This window comes from Palaemon carinicauda, chromosome 9 (genome assembly GCF_036898095.1).
Source record: "Palaemon carinicauda isolate YSFRI2023 chromosome 9, ASM3689809v2, whole genome shotgun sequence".
NCBI classification, from domain to species: domain Eukaryota; kingdom Metazoa; phylum Arthropoda; class Malacostraca; order Decapoda; family Palaemonidae; genus Palaemon; species Palaemon carinicauda.
This window is the reverse complement of record NC_090733.1, coordinates 67292322-67319878: the sequence shown is the minus strand read 5'-3', so window position 1 is coordinate 67319878 and position 27557 is coordinate 67292322.

Below are 27557 nucleotides of genomic sequence, written 5' to 3'. Positions count from 1 at the left end.
TGTGTTCCGTAATTGTTTGACGATGGCCTCGACTACTTTTGTGAAAATCTATGGTGCTATATTGAGCCCAAAGGACATAGCTCTGAATACGTAGGCCTTTCTTGGCAGTCTGAAACCAAGGTAAGGGGCGAAGGGCCGACCTATCGGAAGATGTCATAAGGTGTCTGTAAGATCTATGGAGACGGTGTAGGACCCTTGGTTTAGTAAGGTACATATTTGCAAGATAGTCAGCATCAGGAACTTGTCGATCAGAAAGAATTTATTTAGTGGGGACAATTCCAGGATAGTTTGAAGAGTGTTTGAATCATTCTTGGGCACGCAGAATAGCCGCCCTTGAAAGTTCATGGATTTTCTGCAACGAATGACTCCCTTCCGCAGAAGATCCTGTGCATAATCTTTAAAAAATGGGGTGGTGGGTTGGAAGAACCCCTTGAATTGCAGAGGTATCTGTCTCCGTTTCCAGTCTAGTCCGTTTAAGACTATGGTGTGAGCCCATGGATCGAACTCCCATCAATCCCTAAACAGGTGAAGTCGTCTCTCTACCGGGAGCTCTTCATTGTTGGTGTGAAGGACCAGCGTCTTTAACCACCTTGCCTCTACTTCCTTAGCCTCTAGATTGACCGCCTTTTCCTGACCTTCCCCTGCTACGTGTGCCCTTCTTTTGAGCCCTGACAGGGTGGAACGTGGTGGTGGCTTTCTCATACACAGGGTTGAAGGAGAAAGCCGGTTATACATGCTGCTGGGGAACCGTGTACACAGTATGAGGGATGGTGACAATTGAGGTTGTCGCAACAGGAAGGGATTTCTTTCCCTTAAAATGTCGTCTGGGCTTCTTGGCCTTGGGTTGAGGTCCTTCATCGGGGGTAAATATCCATTTTGAGGACATACCCCACTTGTCTACAAGGCTCTTATTCTCATATGCTGCTCGTCTATGACACCTTTAACTAATTCCACGGGGAAGAGATCTTTCCCCCAGATGTTGGAGTTAATCAGTTTTCTAGTTTCATGCCTAATAGTAGCAGTGGCTAGGACATGTTTTCTACATGCTTTCCTGGCTAGGAAGAATGCATGGAGATCATTATCAAATATGGTTAGGCGAGTCTTCGCCAAGTCAGGGAAGAGATTAGATTTGGAATAGTGTCTAATAAGCATCTCTAGATAAGATTGGAAGGATAATGAGGCAGATACTTTACTTACTTACTTTGATGGCTGCTTTTCTGGTCCCATACAGCAGGAGAACCCTACTCTCTACAGGACCTCCACTGTCGTTTTACCTTATTCGATCCGAGTATTTAACGTTTCATGTCTCGTATTCTTCATTTACTGTTAAATCGTCACTGTCAAAAGACTCATGAAATAAGAAAGTCTTCAATTTCCTCTTGAAAGCCTTACTGTCTTCAATCATTCAAATGTTTCGTGGGAGCTTATTATATAGTCTTGGTGCCGCATATTTAAAGGCTCTGGAGCCTACAGTAGACATATATCTAGGTTCCAATAGTTTGAAGCCATCTGTAACTATTCTCGTGTCGACACGATTTGTTGGCTGCGCAATATGTAGCAATTCTCTTAAGAATTTTGGATGCCCGGTTCTGATAACTTGGTGGGTTATTGTACATATTTTAAATCCAATTCTCGCTTTAATCGTCAGCCAGTGTAAATCGATTAGTATAGGGGTGATCCTTTCTCTAGGTGGGACACCTTTTATCAGTCTTGCTCCTCTGTTTATTATGTTTTGTAATTTCTTAAGTTGCACTTTTGGTAAATTGTGGTAGATAGAGTTGCAGTAGTCAATCCTGGTAATAATACAGTTTATCACAAGTTTCTTTACAGAATTTTCGTCCAGGTACTTTTTTATAAACGCAATATTTCTTAGATGATAATCAGCAGTTTTTATTACATTATTTATTTGGGAAATTAGAGACAAATTACAGTCAAGAAATACACCTAGATCTCGAACTTTACTAGATATCGGCACCGAGTCATTATTTATGTTCATTTGAAGATCACCTAAGTTTCTCACACTGTTTCTCTTTCCCACCACCATGAATTCAGTTTTGTTCTCATTTAATTTTAGTTGTTTAAAGGTCATCCATTCTCTAATACTATGAAGGATTCGGTTTAGAGTTTCAGTTGTGTCATGTATATCAGTCATGGAGAAGCAAAATTGTGTGTCATCTGCAAATAGTTTGAACTTCACGCCATGCCTTTGTAGTATTTTCGATAGACCAATAGTATAGATGCAGAATAAGATTGGGCCAAGTACACTCCCCTGGGGTACACCTCTGTTTAAGGGTTCATATGATGAATAAGAATTTGCAATTTGTACACAGTAATTTCTACCAATTAAGTAGTCTTTTGGGTATTCAAAGGCTTGATCTTCAACACCGATGGACCGTAGATCATTTAGTAGCAGTTCATGCACAACTGTATCAAAAGCAGCACTGAGATCGAGCAGAATTAAGATACCACATTTAATTGCTTTAATTGATTCCATATTCATGGCAAGAATGTCAACTTTCTCAGTGAGGTCGGTGGTCTGGGTGGAATTTGCTGCGTCTGCACTAAGGTTCGCAAGTTTGTTTTCCAAGTCATCTATTTTCACATCTTGTTGGTCAGGGTCAGATTACTCATGTTTACATCTTCCTTTAATTTTGATATTACTAAATTGTTTTGTCTGGCTTCACGTACACAGTGTGGGCATAACCAGCCTAGGTTAATCCGTTCATTCTCACTGATGACTGTCACTATATAAACACATCTCTTATGGTAGAGTCTTTTACAATCACATACTATCCATTTTTTCCGATCTCCATCCGTTTCATTACATTTGAAGCAGATATAGTTAGGAGCAGACATGGTGTACTGTTTCTTATCACTTAGGTTTCTCCATAGGACTAACTAATATCTTTTCAATGATATTCTAAGCGAGAAACACAAAGCTAAAACATGACTCAGGGCATCATTAGCAGAGCTCGACACAACACGTCCACACTCTAATGGATGTCTCTCTTTGGATTCCAATTCTTCCCTTAATAGGGATTCGGGAAATCTAGGCAGTTTCTCGTTAAACTACTTGTCTCCTACATCTTTATCTAGTTTTCCAACATTAAAGCTACTAGAGCTGCTGGACATCCTCCCTAAATGTCAGCATCAAAAGGAAGGGCTAGGGAGACAGGTTTGCACTCCTCTAGCACCAGGAAGGGTCTACCCTCCGCTACTGCTTTCTTTACAGCCTCTAAACTTTTAGAGGCAAAAGGGAAGACAGTATCCTTGGGGAATACAAAGGTGGGCTGCTTCCTGCCATAAGCAGAAAGTTGGGTATTAGTGAATTTGGCCGTCTTAAGCTCCTTAATTGAAAGAGACTGAGCCTTGCTATGGTCCAGGATGATTGTTTCCTTAGTGAGTGTATCATCTTTAATTGAGGCTTCTGAGTTAAGCCTTACGTAGCAGTAAGGATAACTATTGATTAATGGGAAGAAGTCCAAGTCCGAGACTGGCTTGGAACCGAAACCCTCTCCGGTGTGGAGGTACCCTTCACTTAAGCCCATATGCTCAGCATAACGCCAAGGGTTCTTAACTGCGCATTCTGGTAGGCTCGAAGCTGGGGAAGCCTTGGAAGCAGGTGCCTTTTGTAAAGCTTCTATCCTCGCTATGAGGTCTGCTTGAGAACGTTCATGTTTGGTGGTTAGGCTTTCCATGAAAGCTTTCATGGACACCGTTAGTTCCAAGTTACTAGGAAATGAAGGTTTGTCTAACGTAGGAACAGGGGTGGAGGTGAAAGAAGGGGCTACAGCAGTAGGAATGGGGTAATAAACTAAAGAGACACTGGGAACTGTACTCACCCGATGTCCATCCTCTCCCTCTCTGACAACCCAGAAGAAATTGTCGACGTGTTGTCTGTGGTCAGGCTCATAACTTGCAGAGCGTCCCAAACTTCATCATCCGCATGATCTGCTGGTACTGACGGGAGTTGAGCCGTCGGTAACTGGTGACCAAATACAAAGGTCACCTCAGCCTTGGGAGGGAGGAGGTCCTTCAGTTCTAGAGAAAGAAGATGAGGGCCACCTTATTGAGAGCTCTTCTGAAAACCTCCTACCTTCATATTATTAGCGACCTGTAAAGAAGAAAAATTTAAATGAGTACACCACATTAAAAATCATATCTTCTTAAAATTAATTAAACATTTGTATGCTTAAGAGAAAAACCTAACTTTAATAAATCTACCATCTAAATATAGCTAAAGATTACAAATAATCAAGACACATTCCAAACAGGTCAGAAATCGATGGAAATTTATGAAGCAAACTATTTCACAGTGCGGAATGAATATGGAGGGAAAGTTCACATAAAAGGGACACCAGGACCTCAAGAGTAGGTCTATTGGAACAACCTAAGAAGGCAAGTTCACTCATCATACTGCCTAGACCAGAAACAGCAGCCCCTGAGGCGGCAGCAGGGGTTGAGGCGGCAACTATTTCTAGTGGCCAAGATAAAGACTAACCTGTCAATACCCCAGGCATGTCGACACAAAGCGTCAGAGGCCTAGTAAAGTCGACAGAGAGAGAGTGAGCAATCCCATAGGGAAGGGTCCACACTCAGCGGAAGTACAGGAATGAAAGGCAACTAAAAAGGGAACTTGCCAAGACCTGATCATTATCATTAACTTATGAAAAGTGGGGGTTTAACCCGTAAGATAATGAGAGCTGTACAAGACGGCCAGGACGCTAAGAATTGGAAATTCAAAGGATGTCCTGACAACTAGGCAGGATCTGACTGGCCAACTCCTGAGGACAATGTCACCCAGATATGGGAGAGGCTAGGAAAGAGCAGAAGACTAGTCTAAGGCTGCAGCAGAGGCGGCAGAGGGAAAGACCCATGGCAAACACGCAGCCAGTGCTAGAAGAACTCAGGCTGATAAGACTGGAAGCAGAGACAGAAGGTGACACTTCAGCCTAAAAAGGCTAACCAGGAAAGGGAGTCCAGACTCCACAGCAAGAGGGATATAGCACAGGAAGGGAAACTGCAGACACAGAACAGGCAACTGCCAAGGCAGCAGAGGAGAACCCCAACGGGTACCAATTCTATGGCTATATATAATTAGGCCATAGGGAGAACTGTGTGGCAAGCCTAGCCTACCTGGCAGGTGAGGGAAAACTCAAAAGCTAAAGTAAGATGACTAGACAAGAGGAACATAGTTCCCAGTACAGTCAGGTTTTGGCCTAACTAGGAAGGAGAGCGGGCAGAAAACACCCAAGGGTGGTCTCTAAGGCGTCAGAGAAATTTAGTGTAGGGAAGGAGAAAATCTCGCATACCTAGGGCCAAGAAAGATAGCCTTCAAGTTATCCTGTCCAAGGATGGAGACGAAGCGTACTTCAGCCGCCATGGGAATAGACAGGTATGGGAACAAAGTTCCACAGCAGTTACGCATGCTAACAGGCACAATGGTAAGGGAAAAAGGGGTGGTGATGGAAGACTTAGAAATTGGTGAGGCAGCATGACAGAAAGGCCAAACTGCGACATAAGAACAGGAATAGTGTTCCAATGGGTCTGCAGTGATAGTTCACAGATCTGATGACAAGTACTCACAACCTGGCATAGCCTACCAAAGACTTAGAGGGAAGCCTAAGAAAGGTTAAGGCGACACTAGGAGGTCTATCTGACAGCATTAGGACAGGGGTAAAGCGTTCAAATGGGTAAACATAAGTAGACACAGGGAATGAGTTCCCAAGACCTGTGCCCCCTCGCCACACATACAGGCTAAGTGGAAAGTGAAAACAGTTACCCTAGGACAATTGAAAATACTATCCAACTCCCAGAGGGACCTTCAAGACTGCAGCTCCCCGCTTGACAAGTCGACTACATGGGAGGTATGACCACCGGGTAGGGTAGTAGGCTAGCCTTCGTCAATGCTGATAAAAAACGCACACGAAACACCAAAAAAGGGGGTGGGATACACATAATCATACCACACTGCGAAAGAATAATTGTAAACATATTCCTTCAATAATACGACTAAAAAACTAGGTATTTCTGAGTGATTTGGTAACATGGTGTAATGGAGCCAACCGTATGGCGGCCACAGAACAATAAATGCATGTAAATCTAAAGATTCACGGGGTGGAAACGCGAAATTATCCAAACACAAAAAGGAGGGTACTCAACTTAGATGATGTGGAATAAGCTGAAGCTTCCCCGATGGAAAATCGCTCAAAAAGCTAAAAAACCATGCAGAAACACTCCAAGCAATCGTCAAAGATGACGATGCGAAAGGGGAATGGTTCAACCGGAAATATTTTAGTTGTAGCACATTGAGATCGGGAGTTGTAACGGCTCACTTGTCCAAATATCCTACCCTCTACCGTATCCTTCGAGACAAGGTTAACTCTATTCTGGGAAGGAAAACCATGGCTTGTTATTAACACATCCGTTTATTTATACATGATAACTCTCGGGATATTCACTCCGGAGGATAGAACTCCGTTGATACCTCTAAGATGTCATGTGGCAGTATGATAATTGTGGCTTAAGACATAAAAACATGGGAAATGAGGATAATGACAGATGTTACTCTGAACTGAACAGAAATTACGCAAAGGTATATCATGGCCATATTATGCAGGGAAAATCATTATCAGACATTAGTGATTATAATGACATATCATCTAATGTCTTTAAATATAATGAAACATTATTGTAATATCTTTAAACATAATGAAATATCTTCAAACAGTTGTTTCATGAATTAATTAATGCGCATTATCATCAACAGTTAAACAGCTGTATCACATTGATAAAAGTATCACCAAACTAATGTACTAGTACAGAAATAAAAAACTTTGTGTACACAACAATACCTACATGCAAAGGTATACTCTTGGCGACACCTGCACTTTACTTTAGATTTGGCATGCCCAGGGACCCCCCGGAATCACCCCTACTTTTGGAGTGTTCCCAACACCCCCACATTCATTATGCGAACTCTTTCCCAAAACATCTGCTTCTGGGGGCAACAAAACGCCCACTACCGAAGAAGGTTTCACCAGCATATCTGGTCTGGCCGCCTCTCCCCCCTTTATACTGGAACAGGTAGGGCAACTAAACCTATTGTACAGAATAACGTCAGTCCAACCAGGATTGCTAACATGATACCTAGGACAACTACATAGAACATTAAACTCAAGCTATGGTGAGCGGTATACAAATTAACGTGTTTGTCAAATAAGGGAAGGTGACTAAGTGGCATGGCTCCTAATTTAGTTAAATTAAGATGAACTAACACACGAGACACATTCACATCTGGGATAGTAATAGAAGTGTTCATAACAGAAGTGCCTCAAACTGTTATCCTTTCACTCTTCTTTTTTCGCTGACCTGGTAGGCGGAACCCGTCTCCCTGCACAGAGCACCTACTCTGATGAATCAGGATAGAAATCCCTGGTGACAGTATCTTAGACTCATCTTTTTCACACATTCCTGTCTAACAGACACAATCCAATGATGTCCTAAATTAACTATTTCCCTCTCAAAAGTCTGTTCTCATCTCAAACATACAACTATGTACAAAACTAGGATTTTCCAATTAAATATCAAACAACATTCACGCGCTGAAGGCGCTAAAAGCGCATACACAGATTCACACAACACATGTTCTTTCCCTATCTTACATTTTTCCAAATTAGGCAATGACACTGCAAGAGTATCTCTATTATTGACAGCAAAATAGGGTCGACTGACTGATACTCGAGTTCACATCGACTTAACTTCATTTTTAACAGGCATTTTTACAAGAAAATAAAATTTACTCTTTACTTTATCAACAGTTACAGATGACATTCGATAAAACTCTGGCATATTATTTTCTACAGGCGGAATAAACAGTGGAACGTTTTCATGGATAATTTTCAAGATCCTTGAAAACTCCCCTGGGTGTAGAAGAGCAGAAGATATTTCCCCCGTGGTTAAAATGTTCTGAATTTGGTTAACTACGTTTTCCAAATGCAAAGTTGGGTCACTAGCTACAAAAGCAAATTGTGTAGCACTTTCTACATAAATTACGTTTCTTTGAATTTGATTTATTTCTTTCCCAATATTATTAATTCTATTTTCCAAAACTCTTATTGCATCCTGACCTTTGTTTACTGCTGAAATTAAAGTACTTAATTGTTTATCTAAAACATGTGTATGAGAAATAATTTTGTTAATGACTGTGTGGGTATTCTGGGATTCATGAGTGAGCGCTTTTTCTAATTGATCGAGCTCAGAACAGGTAATTACCCTGGTCCAACTCCCTATCAGCTCACCTATCCAATTAGCTCCACGCTTCTCTCTATTCCCCTTTGAAACTACAAAGTCTTCGAAAGTATCCAGTGATCTACGAAGAGCTCTATGAACTTTCGCGAGAATTGACTAGAGTTTAAGTACTGCAATGTCCTCAGAAAACTGTTTTAACCGTTTTTTAAGTCACTAGTCTGATCAAGAATCGTAATTAGTGGACTTGCAACTTCATCAGGATCGTAACTGATCACTAAAACGTGAGCATCCGACTTAAAAGATAATTTAAACTTCTTATAAAAAACTATGCCCTCATGTATTCTCAATTCACTATTCACACACACACTAGCGGCTATCGGACACAATGCCGCAAAAAACGTAGGCCTCTCATAGCGGTTGCCCTATACCTATTGCTAACCTTTATCTAACTAAGGCCAGTTTGCAACTTATTGTGCTTTTAAAAGGCAGAAGTGCCCCCCTCTCTCTCTCTCTCTCTCTCTCTCTCTCTCTCTCTCTCTCTCTCTCTCTCTCTCTCTCTCTCTCTCTCCTTGCGAGAAAGAATTTATGATGAAACCATTGAGAAATGTTTACAAATTCTCCAGCTGGCCAGTCGTTCGGACCCCGAACAGTGTAAATTGCTGAAACATTGTTATTGTCTGAGCACGTCAGCTTGCTTTCGGACACAATTTTCACAATAGAGGAATGTACTTCATACACATTTCCTTTTGCAATACTTCTAACTGTTATTTATCATGATTGATATGGGTTACCCTGAATAGCCCGATAAAGGCAGATTCGAAGTTGTGCTCTCTACTTTGAAGTCTCTTGATATATACACGATCGGTAGTTTGAATGTCATGCAGTTGAGCTTCAAATCTCCGATTATAACTACGAATATTCCTATTCTGTGCTACCTTTAAAAATTTATCGGCCATCTTGAAAGCTCTTTTGTTTACATTGGCGACGTAAGTTCGAAAACCATCCTTTTTTATGAAAACATCATTAGGCAAATTTGGATCTTGGCCCAAAACTAAATAATAAGGAGTATCTCCAATGCTCTCATTATATCCTGTATTTAAAGCAAACTGTGCCGTTGACAACATATCTGACCAGCTATTAGGATTATCCAGCTTTGCCTCTTGATTCGCAACCGCACCATGGAATTTCTTGCTCACCAGGTTGATAACCTATGGTAAATGCATTTCTCAGGCGATAGAATGCTCTGATTGAAAGGTTCCATAGGCAGATCCCTCAATCTGAGGTCTCCAAGCTCAGAAATTCCACCCTAGATGGCTCAGCAATGTTCAAGCCAGAAGAGGTTGAGGGGGCGGTTGAACGATGGAAGGAGTCCAACCAGGTCTCCCTTCTTCCTAACCCTTGATATCCAGTTCCCACGGTAAGGCTCCACCACCTACCAGGGAGCAGCCCCAGACCATCAGACCCTCGACCAGTAGGACAGCAGGGTCCTCCAAAAAGGTGTCTAAGCAGCCCTTTTCTGCAAAAGACCAAAAAGGCTTCAAGTCTTCCAGAGTAGATAAAGGTAGTAAGGGATGCAGCAGAGGTTGCTCCCACTATGGAGGACAATCCTCTCACCTGCCCACACAACGGGTGTTGCCTGCAACACTACTAGTAGAGGTGGCTGCCGCATGGGACCAAACCCTGGACAGTCTCCACGATTAATTTAGGGTATTGCATCCCGTTCACTCATTCTCTCCCCACTAATTTGGGATCCAGCCCTATCGAGCTCCTACACGAAGGAATACGCAAAGGAGCTGTCCCTCCGAGCTGAAGTCCAGACCATGTTGGAGAAGGGTGCTCTCCAAGAGGTCCTCGACGGCTCTTTAGGCTTCTTCAGCTGACTTTTTATTGTGAAAGAAAGGCGTCTGGAGGCTGGAGATCAGTCATTGATCTTTCGGCTCTGAACAAATTTGTTCTTCAGACTCCGATCAGAATGGAGATGGCAGACAGTCATACAATCGGTAAGACTACAGGACTTCTTGAGCACACTGGATCTTAAAGATGCATACTTCCAGATCCAGTCCATCCATCTTTGAGGAAGTATCTCTGGAACATACATGAGAACAGGCAATGCCAATTCAGGATGACATGCTTCGTTCATTCCACAGCACCCCAAGTCTTAACGCGGGTGTTCACCGTAGTGTCATCTTGGGCTCACAGGATCAGCATTCGTCTCCTAAGACACCTCGAGGATTGGCTAATCCTAGCAGACTAGGTGGCGACCCTTCTTCAGCACCGAGACAGCCTACTTGAGTTTTGTCAGGATCTGGGGTTCATGATAAACTTCGAGAGGTCATCCCTGCTCCCCTCCCAGAGACTGGTATACTGTGACGGCGCCGAGTAAGGGTGTGAACTCAAAGGCAGATTGGAAATGACTGAGTTATATTATTGTGGAACACTCTCCTTATATACAAAACCTCAAGGCAACAGGACATAACAAGTTCACAAGACAGACAATATTACAGAGGAAAAACCAGACAGGAATTTTCATGTTCGTTTTAGTGCGAGGGAGGAGCGAAGATACAAGCATAATATATACAAAAGGAATTATGTACAATTGTGTGAAACACGGTTGGTACATGGCTCCCCCCCTAAAAATGACATACTGTACATGTTAAATAGGGCGCCCTGATCTAGAGAGGCGAACTGTAGGCGGGTCATCTGGCAGAAGATAAGCAGGTTTTAGACGATCAATGGAGACCCAGTCTTCTTTGCCCTGAATGTTTAGGAGGAATGCTTTCGGACTGCGTCGGATCACAAGGAAAGGGCCTGTGTAAGGGGGCGTTAGTGGTGGCTTGCTGGTGTCGTTGCGCAGGAAGACGTGCGTTGCAGAGTGCAAGTCCGTTGGTATGTGATGCTTCGCTGGGAGCTTGTAAGTCTGGCAGCACGGAGTAAATTTTCCCACGACGTGACGTATGCGCTGGAGATCGTCGGAGGAGGTTGTAGAAGGAAAAAACTCGGCAGGGACGACCAACGGGTCGCCATACACCATTTCGGCTGCCGAGACGTCGAGGGCGTCTTTAGGAGTGGTCCTTAGTCCAAGGAGGACCCAGGGAAGCTGAGTAAACCAGTTGCAATCCTTGCAGCGGGACATCAAAGCTGCTTTGAGGGTGCGATGAAAACGTTCAACCATTCCATTGGCAGCGGGGTTGTAGGCCGTTGTCTGATGTAGTGTGATGCCAAGGAGATTCGCTAACGACGTCCATAATTGAGAGGTGAAAGTGGTTCCCCTGTCAGAAGTAATATGCTCAGGGATACCGAATCTTGAAATCCATCCAGAGAGTAAGGCAGATGTACATGAGGCGGACGTTGCAGTTTCCATGGGAATGGCTTCAGGCCAACAAGTGGAGTGGTTGATGACGGTAAACAGGTAACAATGTCCTTGTGATGTGGGTAGGGGGCCTACAACGTCAAAGTGAATGTGTGCGAAACGACGCTGAGGTTGAGGAAAGGTGCCCACTCCTGAATCCGTGTGTTGATGTACTTTGGAAGTTTGGCAAGAAGTACAGGCACGGACCCAATCCTTAGCATCCTTAGAAATGCCGTGCCAAATGAACTTTGCCTTCAGCAGCTGTGCAGTAGAACGGCACGAGGGATGTGAAAGGCCGTGGATGAAATCAAACACCTGTCGGCGCATGGGAGTAGGAATCCAAGGTCGCGGTCTACCAGTACTGACGTCACAGAGGAGGGTGGTGTTGGAGTCTTCGAGGGGAAAATTCTCCCAACGGAGGGACGTGCAGGATGTCCTACAAGCTTGATACTCTGGATCCTGTCGTTGGGCTTCAGCCAGGGCGTTGTAATCCAATCCCAGTTGAACGGCAGCCAACGTGTTTCTTGACAGGGCATCGGCTACGGGATTCATTTTCCCAGGGATGTATTGGAGGGTGCAATTGTATTCAGCCACGGCGGAGAGATGTCGGCGTTGACGGGCGGACCAGGCGTCAGACTGTCGAGTGAAGGCGTGCACCAGAGGCATGTGGTCTGTGCAAATGACGAAGGGCGTACCTTCTAAGAAATGGCGAAAGTGACGGACAGCCAAGTGCACCGCCAGCAATTCTCGATCGAAGGTAGAATAACCCGATTCTGCCTTGGACAGTTTTCTGCTGAAGAAGGCCAATGGGCGGGGCGAGCCTTTGACCACCTGCTCGAGTACTGCACCAATAGCGACGTCGCTGGCATCGGTGGAGAGAAGGAGAGGGGCGTGTGGGATAGGAAAAGTGAGAGCCGCAGCAGTTGATAGGGCCTTCTTTGCATTGCAGAAGGCTGCTTCTTGAAGGGCACCCCACTTCAAGTCCTTTGGCTTGCCCTTGAGGGAGGCGTAGAGGGGAGCAAGAGTGGCGGCAATGGCTGGCAGAAAACGGTGATAATAGTTGATCATGCCCAAGAATTCCTGCAGAGCTTTGACGGTCGAGGGCGTGGGGAAATTCTGAACGGCTGCTACCTTCTCAGGGAGGGGATGGACTCCTTCAGGAGTGATACGGTGCCCTAAGAACGACACTTCGTTGGCGCCAAAGGTACACTTGTCGTACCGGACTACAAGGCCGTTTTGTTGCAGGTGGTCGAGCACGATGCGCAGGTGATGGAGGTGTTCCTCTTTTGAGGAGGAGAACACAAGTATGTCGTCCACTTAACATACACAGAAAGGGAGGTCCCCTAAGATGCCATCCATGAGACGTTGATACGTTGCCCCAGCATTACGAAGGCCAAAACAGGAGTAATTGAAGGTGTATGTGCCAAACGGAGTGGTGATGGCGGTCTTGGGGATGTCTTCTGGGTTCATAGGTTCCTGATAATACCCCTTCAGGAGGTCGAGCGTAGAGAAGACCTTCGCTTTGTGCAGGTAGGAGGTTACATCGGCAATGTTTGGGAGGGGGTAGTGATCCGGTTCTGTTTGCATGTTCAGGCGCCTGTAATCCCCGCACGTACGGAGGGAGCCGTCTTTCTTCAGAACGATGTGTAAGGGTGACGACCATGGGCTGGAGGCCTTTTGGCAAAGGCCCATTTTCTCCATTTCGGCGAATGTCTGTTTGGCGGCTGCCAATCGTTCCGGTGCCAGACGTCTGAATTTTGCGAAGACTGGGGGTCCCGTCGTCTTGATATGGTGATAAATACCGTGCTTGGCAGGAACCGTGGGCGTTTGGCGAAGTTCTGGACGGAAAACTTCCGGGTACGACGTGAGGAGGTGGGCGTAGGCATCTGTGGGTGCGCTGATGTGGAGAGCGAGGTTAGAGGGGGCGGGTTGAAGAGGTGTCGACAAGTACGAGTCTGCGTTGACCAATCGTCGGTGGGCGACATCGACCAGAAGGTGGAAATGAGAGAGGAAATCCGCACCGAGGATTGGCATTGTGACGTCAGCAACGAGAAACTTCTAATTGAATTTACTGTTTCCGAACGATAATGTGAGGATCTCGTAACCGTAGGTGGGTATCGCAGATCCGTTGGCAGCTACCAAGCGGACGTCGGCAGATGTAGACAGACTACGTTGTGCCTTGAAGAGTTTCCTTGGCCAAAGAGAACGACAAGCACCCGTGTCTACCAAAAATCGCACGCCCGTTCCTGCATCCTGTAAAAAGAAAAGATTAGAAACATGGGAGGCCACCGCCACAAGCGATGGCCTACTTACACGTTTTTTGGCCACTGACAATCTTTGGCACATTTCTTCGCGGTTGCCCCGAATCTGAAGTGGTAGTAGCAAAACTGCGGCGGACGGGAGGTAGTAAGTGGCTGTAGAAGTCGTTCGTTGGGGCGCGAGCGATTGGTGGGTGGTGGGCGGCTTTGTCGCCGCTTCGGCACGTCACGGGGTAGGTGTGTATGTCCTACGTCATTCATGTCAGCTTCGGTTGACATTGAATAGGCATCCTCGTCATCAGGGGTGGAGGCGTTGATGGAGGCCTTGAAGTGGCTGTCCATAAGGGCGTCGGCTTTGGTCATCAAGTCCTTTATGGGTAAACTATCGACATCGGGTATGGCAGCGCCCACAGGTTCAGGTAAACGGCGTATCCAAAGGGCACGGAGTAGGTTCACTTCACGAGGAGAGCCGTCTGCGGCAGGTTGAAGGCGAGCGATACTGGTCATTTCCCTGAGGGCAAGCGAAGCCCTTTGGGCCCCCAATGGTTGTTGCGAGAGCTGAAAAAGCTTTGCTATACGGGCGGCTGGCGACGGCGAGTACTGCTGCAGAAGGTATGATTTGAGGGCGTCATACACTATTGGGGTGTCTCCTTGTTCACAAAGCCAGTCAGATATTCCTGGGAAGGTGTCCTCGGGTATCGCCGCGAGAACATAATCCGCTTTGGTGGTTAAGCGAGTCACGCCCCTGATACGAAAGTGGACTTCAGCGCGTTGAAACCAAGCGAACGGTGAAAGTTTCAATGGGGCGGCCGCAGTGCCAACTGCCGGAGTACAGTCAGCCTCCGTCATAGTACCAACGATGGAGGGGCGAGGGAGGTGGGGGTGGAAGGCAGTGGGAGCGAGTCGACTTCCGGGGTCACCAATGTGACGGCGCCGAGTAAGGGTGTGAACTCAAAGGCAGATTGGAAATGACTGAGTTATATTATTGTGGAACACTCTCCTTATATACAAAACCTCAAGGCAACAGGACATAACAAGTTCACAAGACAGACAATATTACAGAGGAAAAACCAGACAGGAATTTTCATGTTCGTTTTAGTGCGAGGGAGGAGCGAAGATACAAGCATAATATATACAAAAGGAATTAATTACAATTGTGTGAAACACGGTTGGTACAATACCTAGCTGTGACTTTAAACATCAAATTGCAGAAAGTGTTTTCATCAGATGATGAAATACATAGGCTGAGGAAGGTAGCAAGCCCGTTCCTCAGATGAGAAGAGCTTCCAGCCCAGGAGTGGTTGTGTCTCCTAGGTCACCTGGCATCCATGGCCCGTCTAGTGACCAACGGCTGCCTCAGAATTCGATCTCTCCAATGGCGGCTGAAATCCAGGTAGAGATAGCACACCGACTCCCTGGATATGTTAGTCCCCATGGGACTAGAGCAGTTGACAGACCTTTAATGGTCCCTCCGCCAGACCATCTCGTCCTTCCCCTGAAATTGATACGCTTTACAAACACACCACTTAGTCTCAGGGCTATGGCCCGAGTCCAAAAGATACCAGAACATAAATCTCTCAGAGATGAGGGCAACCCTTCTTGCCCTCCAACAGTTCCACCAGTTTTTTGGCAGGTCACTCTGTGATACTGATGAGCAACAACACTACAGTAGTGACTTAGGTGAATAAACAGGGTGATACCTTTTTGCAATCCATATACAATCTAGAAGTAGAGATGTTAAGATAGATAGGAGACAACTCGGTGTCCCTATCACCTCGCTTCATTCCTGGGAAGAGGAATGTGCTCGAGGACAACCTGAGCAGAGAAACTCTGATAGTGGGTTTCAAATGGTTTTTGAATCCTCTGATAACCAACAAAGTCCTGACTTTGTGGGGTTCCCTGACTGTGGATCTGTTCATTACGTGTCTGAACTTCAGGCTACTGCTCTACTGTTCCCAAGTCCTGGACCCTCAGGCTCTCTGGCAAGATTCATTCCAACAACAGTGGGACAATATTGACGTGTACACATTTTCCGCACTCTGTCTGAGGAGAAGGGTGCTCAATAAGACGAGGGCATCCAACAACCTGCTCATGACGATCATATCTCCTCTATGGCATCACGCAGAATGGTTTCCAGACCTTCTGGAGTTCCTGACGAAGTTCCCGAGAGAACTCCCTCCACAATATGAGCTACTCAATATACCACACTTGAGCATCTTTCACAGAGCAGTAGAATCCCTTCGTCTTCACGCCTGGAGACTATCCATCATATCCTCTCGCAGAGAGGCTTTTTGCAACAGGTTGTGTGAAGGATTTCTGGATACCTATAAAGATCCTCAGCTTCAGACTACCAGGCCAAGTGGACTGTCTTATGGGGTTGGTGTCATGGAAGGGGTGTTTCTCCCCTCAATGCCCATATTCCAGCAATAGTGGCGCTCCTTATTTACCTTCAGGTGGAAAAGCTTCTCCTGAAAGGCTACCGCTCAGCCTTGAACCTTGTCTTTAGACGGAAAGGCATTGATCTTTTCTCTTCGTTGGATTGTGTCTCCTCATATGAAGTTATCAGCTAATTTGCCCCCAGTCGGAAGTTAGACCTCCTCCTTGGAATGTGGTTCACATCCTTCTGTCTCTACTCCCTACAAACCATTACACCAGGCAACAGATTACCACCTCACTTTAAAGACAGTTTTCCTGCTCGATTTTGCTTCGGCCAAAAGAGTCAGTGAACCCCATGGGGTATTCTATAACTCCGCCCATTCAAGGGGATGGGGGAGGTAACGCCCAGCTTCGTTCCTGAGTTTATTGGTAAGACTCAAAATCTTGTTGTAGTTGATCCTAAATTCGGGCCCTTTCAGATTGGGAGTCTTTGTTACGTAACTGATGACCCAGATCAACTGTCACTTTGCCCAGTGATGAGTTTGAGGTATTACCTAAAATGCACTGTAGTAGCTCGCCCCAGAGTGTCAGCACTCTTTGTCAGCATGGGGAAGGTCAAGAGGAGGGTCACAAAGAATACCATCTCAGCATGCATTTGCAAGGTCATTGACTATGCAGTGAATTCCAACCCCCATTCTGCTCATCGACCTTGAGCTCATGATGTCAGGCATATAAGTATGTCACTGGCTTTTAAATGTAACTTTTCTATGACGCAGAGGCTATAAGCGGTTGTGTGGATGCATCAGATGACCTTCACCGCCCACTACTTGCAAGACGAGGCCCACAGGAGCATGAAGACGTTCTCCATTGGTCATGTAATGGCTGCACAACAAGTGCTTTAGAATACCTCAGGCTCCTTGATGGACAAGTAGCAAATGGCTGTGAACATAGGTTACCCGGGACTAGTCTGGGATGAATGTGTAAGAATGACTGGCTCTTTCTTTTATCTTCCCCTCTCTTGGGGAACAGCACCATGGATCTTCTGCAAGCTAGCCTCACGTATCTGCAGGTAATAACCATTTATCTTGTTTAATCTACTATAGAATTAATACTTGTTACGTCTCCAATACTCCCAGCGAGGTGGAAATGGGGTGTCAAGGTTTGATGTTAAGATTTCTAATTATCTCGGAGAAATCTTATACAGACAGTCACATTGCTAGTATCACACGCGCACAGGTTGCACAGGCAGCTATCAGTACATTGCACAAAGTTTTAGTGAGGTGTCAAGGTTTCTCTCAATTACATGCCAAGCCCGTATGGGAAAACCCCAGGTCAAAGGCCAAGCCAGTTGGTCAGACTTCCCCCCTCCTAATGTGTGAATCATCCCTATAAATAGCATAGGGTTTGTAGTGGTGTGAGAACAAATGACAAATTTGAAAGTAATTCGTATTTTTCCTAACAATACAAACCTGTAGTTATTTATACAAATTGTCCAGCCCCCCCTAGTAAGTCTTGACAGCAATTAAAAGTGGCTCAGACATACTGGTGAGTGCAAGGGGTAGCTGGCAACCCCACTGCCCCTCACTACCTTCACTGGACTTAGCAGGTGAAAAGTTGCATCAAAGATATAGCCCATGTGGACTACTTGTCAGATCTCACTGTTACCATGATATGCTCGTCCAGGAATGAGCAAATTTTTTCACCTCATATATAAGTTCTAAACACACTGGTGACCTTCACTTACCACGGTATATATCTGACTCTGGTAAGAAAATGTTTTATATACATTTCATATGCTTAATCATTACCTAGAGGACATTTTTATTTAAATGGAATGAAATTCTAATGTTTATTATGAAAAGAATAGCGTTAAAGGATAAAACATGAAAATTATAAGTAATAGTTGCAAACATATAAACAGAAATTACAATTATAAGTTAATTATTACCCATAAAAATTACATTACAATAATAAGTTAATGGTCACAAATATATATAAGGATATTACAATTATAAGTTAACTGTTACAAACGTAAAAGAAAATTAGAATTACAAGTTAACAGTTACAAACACATAAAAGGACTTTACAATTAGGCCAGTCAATAGGTGATTTAATATTGAAATGATTCAAGGAAAGCTGGAACAAGCTTCATTATCTTTGTAATATTGTATTTAATGACGTATAAATTTTACCCCCCTCTACTGCCCAGGATTTTCCCACCATCTTAGAAAAATGGTGGCAAAAAAAAGTTTTTTGCAAAGATCTCGTTTGGGACTCACTTTACCAGAAAATATGTCAATACATAGAATAATTTGCGCAAGATTTCCTATAATTACTCTTCTATGCATATTTTTTATATTTCACACCGTTTCCGTGCCAAGCCTACGAAAATGTTTGCGCCTTCTTTTGCCTACCTCCAATCCCCAAAATTTGTCTCAAGGGTGTCCTTCCTCTTTTTGTGTCTGGCTTAGGACAGAAAGTGAAAACTCACTGCCAGCATTACTACCCTTACACCCTACCATCCACCCTAATTATGGAGTTATCAACTTGAACAATGCTTTACCAGTTCTTGCTACCCAATTAGAAGTATTGATTTCCAGGATACCATTGGTTTTCTCGTAATGGTAGTATAGCGAACTACATTGTTCTTCATAGAGAAGTAATGACAAGAAGTTTGGTTCTTTTGTAGAATGGTTGTAAGATAAGATAACAGCTTGGCATATATCCATCTATCTATCTCTTGCCGGAAACCATCCCTTGTGGAGTGGCCTTGAACCAACCTCCCCATGAAGGTTTGTTCACTTTCTTTTAAACTGTATTTCATTTTCATTAGGAATGGGTCACTGGCCCTCATTTAATATATTCTGATTATTCTATTCCATGAGTTCTTCACCCTCTGACACCGAGGAGTTTTCTAATGTGGCATCAAGGCTACCGTCACAGTCCTCTTCATCATCAATTACGTCAGAATTTGAACATGACTACCCCTTGCAAGAAACACATATTAATCCTTCCTTTCTACAGCTGCAGGTGGCAGTCATGCAAACTTTATCACATTTGCATGAGACAATGTTGAGCAGGTCTGGTGGAGCTGTTCTTTATCTTTAGTGACTGGGACATATCCTTTTTTAGTTGTAATCTAACCCCAATTTGTTGAGGCATAAGTCATTTCCCAGCCACTTCTGTACTTGGTGATATATATGTACGTAAGGATCTGTAGGAGGCAGAGAAACCAAAGGGAATTTACTTTGAATTACTGACTAAGCATAGCACAGATATCTCAAATCAGAAAGGGACTCACATTTATTATGCCCATATAAGTGAAGAATGAAATTCTTTTCTGCTTCAGCAATCTATGCAGGTTCAGCATATAGTTTTTTTAGTTCTTCATGTTTTTCCAAAAGCCTTATGAACTTAAGTTTTCCTTGTTTAAAAAAGGCAGAAGTAGTGTCGAACCCACTAATGCATGTAAGAAGAGAATGTTGTCTATGATGACTGATCCAAATTTCATGGAGGTTGGTTTTATAATGTATATATTTTTGTTTGGTCCAACCAAGACTGTAAGGATGATTAATAAGTCTACTTCTTCTCCTACGGTTGTTACTGATTCAGCCATGGTAGATTCTTCAATAGCAGTAGCCACAATCAAGCTGTCTGCATCTTCAGAAGCCAGTTTTACTGTATAACCCTCATTGATCAGTCTAGTGGTGAGCATTTTAATAAGCCGGATCTTATTTCTCTCATTTGAAAGAAACCGGGTTTGACTTGTTACGGGCATTGTGTCTATGGCAGAACAAATCATTCGCCGAGCACGCTCAGCAAATTTTGTACTTTTGTCTGCTAGATTTTCAGGATATCCATCAAATATAACAATGGCATTTCTCTTGTAGTAATTCTTTACATATTCAGTATACTTCTTTAGCATGGCTGAAATCATCTCTCCTTTTTGCCAAACAACTCGATGCATCAGAAATCCTCCATTAATAACAAAAACAGTATCTCCAACAATTCTTGTGTCAGTAAGACGTGCAAATGTTTCATACATCATGGATTTCTTAGTTTTGCTCATTCCAATTTCATAAAAAATGGACAAGGTATATGGAGCTAGTTCATACTCAAAGTTAAGTTTGAATAGTTCATGTGAGTTCTTGGAGAATGAAATTCTTCTAAATAACATCTCAGGTTCAACTAGACATGTATCATTTCTTATTTTTACTCATGTCATGGTAGCTCCTATGAGTTTGAATCCATTCCTCCATGCAAACTTGACTTTGCAAAGTTACTGCCAACAATATTTGATATTGAAACTACTCCTGCATCATTAGCATTATAAGGATTTGTCTCTGTATCTCCCGTTACTCCTGTGCTTATCAACATAATCCCATCAAAATCTGGAAAGGATGGGTGGAATCAGAACCAACATACAAAGTGCTGAAGATCATTGTCTCTTGAAATGCAAGCCTTTCTGACATCTATATGCTGCTCTCCTATATTGTAAGCAATATCACAATACTCCTCAATTATCTCTGTGATCCTCAAATTGATAGGCATTCCAAAAACCTATCAGATTAGCAGAGTTGACATTCCTCTACCATGGGTCAGTCCACCAGAACTCTTCATGGAATGCATCAAAGTGTGTTCAATTGTCATGTCAGACCAGATGCCTGACAAAAAAAATTTTTGACCTTTTTATTGTCAAATAACCCTTTGGTATATAATCTCCATATTCCTTTGGGGTTATGCATTCCTTCATGTCTGACGTGTCTTGTAAATACAACTGAGCTGTTTTGCATACAAGAAATGACCACTGGCATGAAAATAGAGTAGCATCTTTTGATTTTTTCCAGGTGTAGTTTCCAGTTACCTAATTGCTCTGATTCAATAAACTGTTCTATCAATGTTATCATTTCAAAATACTGCATCCAGAGCTTTGCAGTTGTACCTTTACTTTTCATCATACTCAATGTACCACTAAACTTGCAAATCACATTTCCTATCACTTCATTGTCAATCAACGTAGAGTTGATTTTCTGTAAGTTTCTTGCCATGGTTGACTGTTCATCAGAAGACCGATCAGATTTATTCAAAATTAGTGTAACCAGTGCTGCATGTACAGTATGGCTTGAGAGCTCTTGCATAATCATGCCCAGTCAACAGTTTGTCAACACATTCGCTTTCATATGCAGTATTAAAAAGTTCTCTTATTCCACTTCCATTCATGATGTAGCCAAGGGCACCTTTTTTTTTTTTTTTTTTTTTTTTTTTTCTTAATTATAAAGTACAGGAAACGGGTGGATTTTTTGCTTCATTTGTAGTGGAGTGTTTCTATGTTGTATTTGATGACCAATCAATATTTTCTCAGTTGGTGAGTCGTGATGAAAAGGCTTATTAATTCCATATGACTTGTGAGTGAATGGCTTTCTCTATTCAATACACAGATGTCTAGTTATGTCATATCCCTATCATTTATTGTTAATTTATTCTCATTATTTATTTATTTCCTTATTTCCTTTCCTCACTGGGCTATTTTTTCCTATTGGAGCCCTTGGCCTTATAGCATCTTGCTTTTCCAGCTAGGGTTGTAGCTTGGCTAGTAATAATAATGATAATAATCATGTAATTAGGAAATATTACAGTTCATGATATTTTTCTGTATTATTTTTACGTACTGTACATACTGTAGTTTATTTACATTTAGGACTGTACCGCTATCTCTTTATTCAGTGATAGGCTGACATAAGTCTTTTATAATTTTCATATGATATATCTGTTTTGTTGTTGTTGCTGTTTTTAGAATGATTTATTATTAATTTTTTTTCTCATCATTTATTTATTTCCTTATTTCCTTTCCTCACTGGGCTATTTTTCCTTGTTGGAGCCCTTGGGCTTATAGCATCTTGCTTTTCCAACTAGGGTTGTAGCTTAGCTAGTAATAATAATAATAATAAGATGTGGTAATCAGTAAGTGGAAACCACCAAGGCATGCAATAACATTACTTAGGTGAGAACCTTAATGACATTTAGCTACAATGTCACGAACCTTCATATACAAGGGTTTGTCAAAGGTTACAAAGCAACTTTATTGTTTCTGTTCTTTGGATTTCTCTACAGCTTGGTTAAATACTGTGTATATGGTGTCATGAACTGTAGGTGGAACATTTGTAAATGGAAGATATAAGATTTGGGACACATCATTTGGCAAGTGAGCAGTACATTTCTCCAAGAAACCATTCTATCCTGGACACTCTGTCTTCTTTTTCCATTTTCCAAAGAGCCACAAGAGTTCCGTTGTGGTTACTGACACATTGGTGGAAACTTCATTGATATTTGCACCTCTGTTTTCAAATGATTTAATGTGAATAAGGCCAAATTGTCCAACAGAGGATGCACAGGGAATCTTTTGTAATCTTATTGGCTGATTTGAAGAAGGATCATTTCGAGAAGGCGTGACACACCGAGTCCTTCCCATACTGTGGAAAGTGTTGAATCCATCAATTACACAAATGTTCACATCAGCATTGTCAAACACAAACTGTGTAGTTGAGTCAGTCTGAGGTTCCCTGGCTGGATGATGTAAAGCTGGTACTTGAAAGGGCGATACCTCAGCTTAGGAAGCACATAATCCCAAGGTAGATAGTACATTCAGTAGGGGCTTAGAAACATACTTCTCACTTAGATGAACAGAAAGGCCTATTTGTAGAGCGGATATGAAAATATGCGGTCTAGCTGCAGTCAGAATAGCATGTGACATTGCTGGGCACTTCTTATCCCATTTACTTTTATCACCTTTCTTATTCTTTGGTACAACAGTTTTAACAACACAGCTGAGGGTATCTAGTATCAAAGAATCCATGTCAGTTAAGAAATTTTCTGGACATGGATACAGACCAGTTTCATATATCTGGGACCTTATATCTTCAGCAATTATATTTGCGACTGCAATTACTACTTTAAGTCGCTCTTCTTTATCGTCCTTACTTCTCTGTTTTTCATACCAAGTATCAGTGAGAATTTTTTTCCTGTGTTGAGGTAACACACCGCAGGCTTTCTGTTTTTGTTCACTGAAACAATAATATCTTCTCCATATCTTCCTTTCAGTTCAGACTTTATTGTTTTTTTCAGTTGGTAGCTCACCCTCATATGCCTAAAAAATCTTACTGAAAAAAATTTATATTTTTCTCTATTTTCTTCCAGGTAGTTAGAAGCATGTGCCATTGCATCTATAACTGTATCATTTATGGACGACCATGTTTCATCCCAGGATATGCTTGGTAGAATTTTTTCATGCATGGTACCTTGCCTAAGCAGCAACTAAATCAACTACAATAGATATGCGAGTACATACTGTTTGGCCCCACTCATCATTTCTCATTTCACCCACTTTCAAAATAACGTCCATATCATGAAGAGCCTCCACACAATGGACAGATTCCAGCTCACTTGAAAGTTTTTTGCTTTTTTTTTTTCAAGAAAATCATGTGAAGCTTCTTTTCCACATAAAAACACAATCCGAGATGTTGTAGGCACTTGAGAGGGTTCCCATACTGACCGAAAAGCTTCAGCACTCCTTGCTTTCATGTGCACCTTCCTACCTTTTTTATAAACTTTCACACTTTTCAGGCCTTTTAATTGATATTGTTTTTCATCTTTCCCTTCAACGCTGTAGTCTGTCAATGTGTGCATATCTTTTTCTTCAACTTCTTGAGTCTCACCCTCGGCAAGTTCTCCTTCACATATGAAGCATTTCTTTAATGAAGATATTTTTTTCATAATATAGCAATCACTGACAGGCTATGGGTCTGTTTTCATAGTCCTGAAACAAAAGACCTACTGTTAGCTTAGAAGCTTGAAGCATTATTTAATATTGCATGCAAGCAAAATAAACACATGCTATTCAGGCGCAAAGAGTAGGAAAAAAATTGACTCAAATATCATTGTACTCTGGCACCAAAACAGTGCAAAAAATAAAAAAAAGTTAATATATATACAATTCTATAGGAAATTTTATGACGATTATTTTGTGTATCAGTAAACTTTCATATAAATTGAGTCCTAAGTGAAATATTTGCAATAAAAAAAAACTATTTTATGCCAACAATTTTCCAAGATTGCGGCTAAATTAATGTTAATAATTACCCTATCACAAAGATAATGAACCTTATTCCAACTTTCCATTATTTTTTTCTTATTCGGCCTTTTTCTCCTGAATTGACTGGCTTAATTACAAGATAACTGTTATGAAAATGTGAAATAGCATTACGACAAATCATAAATGATAAGAACATTACAATTAAAATCTAAAAATAGAACAGGAGATGATATATCTGGCAAATGTGGTATGATCAGGTTCAAGAACGTCACAAAAATTCAAACACAATGATTCACTAACTGAAAGGCTTAAACAGGTTATCAGTGCAAAGGGAGAGTGATAACAATATATGAAAAAAGATAAATTCCGTTACAGTGCATGAGCATGTTTGATACACGTGTGGTACATGGCTCCCCTCCCCAAAAAAAACCCTACATGTGAAAGAGGGTGCCCTGCTCTGGAGAGGTGCACTATAGGCGGGTCTTTCTTACAGGATATACGCAAGTTTAAGGCGATCAATAGATACCTAGTCTTTGCCAGTAGGGCAAAGCAGTGAGGGGTCAGCAAGATGGAGCGGACACTCCGCTAGTCACCAATTGTGAGAGAGAGCCGTTAGGTTGTAACTGAGAGGCGAGGTGAGTGCAACTAACTTTATTTCAATGGATCATGAATTTATATACAAGCCGTTCCAAGAAAGGATATCACAAAAATTGTAACACAATGATTCTTGAACAGACAGACTTAAACACTTTATCAGTGTGAAGGGAGAGCGATAATGATACCTACAAAAGATAGAAATACTGTTACAGTGTATGAGCGTGTGTGATACACATGCGGTACAGGAGGTACTTAGCTAATAATCTGGAAAAGTTATGGAAGGTAAAAAATTAGTTGTGTGTGTCTGACGAGTGGGGAGACATGGGCAGACAGTGCACATCCAGTGGGTGTAGTGGATATTATTCGTAAAGGAGCAGTGCTTGCTGGTCTGTCTGTTGGTGACAGGGATGGGTCTATGCCATTCCCTGGTGTCATTCCTTTTTTATGTGGTAGGCTGGTGCTTTGGCCTCTCTTTGGTACTTGAATTGGCTTACAGTGCTGGGAAAGAGGTGTCAGCCTTAGTGCCATGGTCTTTTAACACTTTGTAAACCTGGAAATGTCAAGCCTAGAGTTCTTGAGAGACATGAGCTTTGCAATCTCTCTTGTAGAGGAGCCATATATTGCAAATACCACTGTCTTGTCCTCATTGATTTGTACAGATATGTCATCATATCACTCTTGTCAATTACCCCTATCTTTTCATTTTATTCCTTGGTGACATTGGGACATGGCACCTCCAATTTCTGCTGCCTGTTATGACACAATATGGTGTTCAGTGTCTCCACACAAGCATCTGAAAAAAGAATGGTGACAATATTGTTGTCCATCCCCTTCATTACAAAATTCCCATCTGTTGAGTTAGACTTCATGTTTCCTTCATGGTACAGCCTTTTTCTTAATATCAATGATGCGCATCAGCATTGGATACCCAATCATATTTGTCCCTCCTGCTGTAACTACATATATGCAGCCATACTGTTTCTCGAGTTACTCCACCAAGCTAATGCTTGTAAATCAGTTATCTGCATTGATGGATGACTGATTTGCTTTCTTGAGAGTCTTGACAAGGAGGTCATACTGGTAGTTGATATAAGTTGAAAGGATTGAAAGTGTTGTTTCTCCTTGGAAGAGTAGAATGCCTTTCCTATAGCCATCAGTGCTTTCCCTACAGAAAAACTTGTACACAATTAGTCTGGCTTCTCCAGGATGTACTGGCATAAGGATCCAGACCTTATCCCCATATAAGCCACCATTACTTCATCTACTGTCTGTGTTGGAATCTCAGCAGCATATTTGACCTGCCTCGTAGTAGCTGAGAAAAGGGCCCAAATCATGAAGAATTGGCCCACAGTAAGCCAAGCTTTTAAAATATTGTTTAAGCGTATAAGGGACTCATAACCTCAAACTGCTTAAAAAATATCCCCTAAGCCACCTGTGGGATTCCTATCATAATTAACCAGTTGTCCTCAATGCGTGGCAGCTGTATCATAGCTATGTAGATGATGTTGCCAATGAACACCATCAGTTCATGGACATTAGTGGAAAATGTTGTACCAAATTCTTTCTGTCTTGTATAGAGGTTTGTTTGGTCACAGTGAACATGCTCTGGAAGCACTCGAAGGAAGTTGGGAATATTGGGGTATCTGATGTCCTTATCCAAACAACGTTTGTTCTTGAGATTTGTACTTTTCCTAGACCTACTCATTTGGGTACTAGATCCTCCTCATCCATAGATAATGTTTCATCCTCTAGGAGGTGCTCTCGCCTCACACAGGTGACAAGATCTGTTGAAAGAACACAAGATAGGACAGTTAGATAAATATAACCTTTAGGTAAACAATATGATTAAAGACAGACAAATAAACACATTCATGGTAAGGTAAGTAAAGGTAGCAGGTAAGTATTATAAGTGAATACAAGTAACTAAATTATGGCAGCAGGTAATTTATGTAAATAAAGCCTTTAGTAAACTATAGATATCAGTCCTTTCAACTATGGCATCTCTTAATCATTGTCAAGTTTGAGGAGGAATTTTGGGTTGGTGGGGTCATTATTTATAGTCTAGCGTGACATCATTCACCTGAAATTTAATATCTTTCCCTTGCACAGGGGCAACCACCTTTTGACTAGCAACAATCAAACTATAAAAGTTTGATAGGTTATTTATGGTCATCACAATCATATTTGCACCATGACCTACATATTCTAGTTTTTATGAAAATAGCACTAGAAGTAATTATATATCACCAGACTATTAACAGTATCAGTAAATATTGTCCTTATCACTATCAGTAATGCACCCTAAATGTTCATCATTTAGGTAAAAATGTCAAAGGAAGACTTGGCAATAAAGCCCACGAGCATAGCTTGGTCACAAGGAGACTGAAAGCTCACATGACATACTGTAGTCCCAGGGCAGAAAAACCAAGTTGGACTTAGGCCATATTGTGCAACTGCTTTTTTTGGGCTCAAGCCATGTCGTCGTGATGGAAGTTCCTTAAAGTAGCTTCCTAAGGGATATATGTACTACAGTGATATTCCCAGAGAATTTTACCTTTAGATATCCAGAATTCTAACTCCTGGCACGAATATCCTTAAAATTTCTCCAAAGGATATCGCAAAATATCAGCGGACGCAT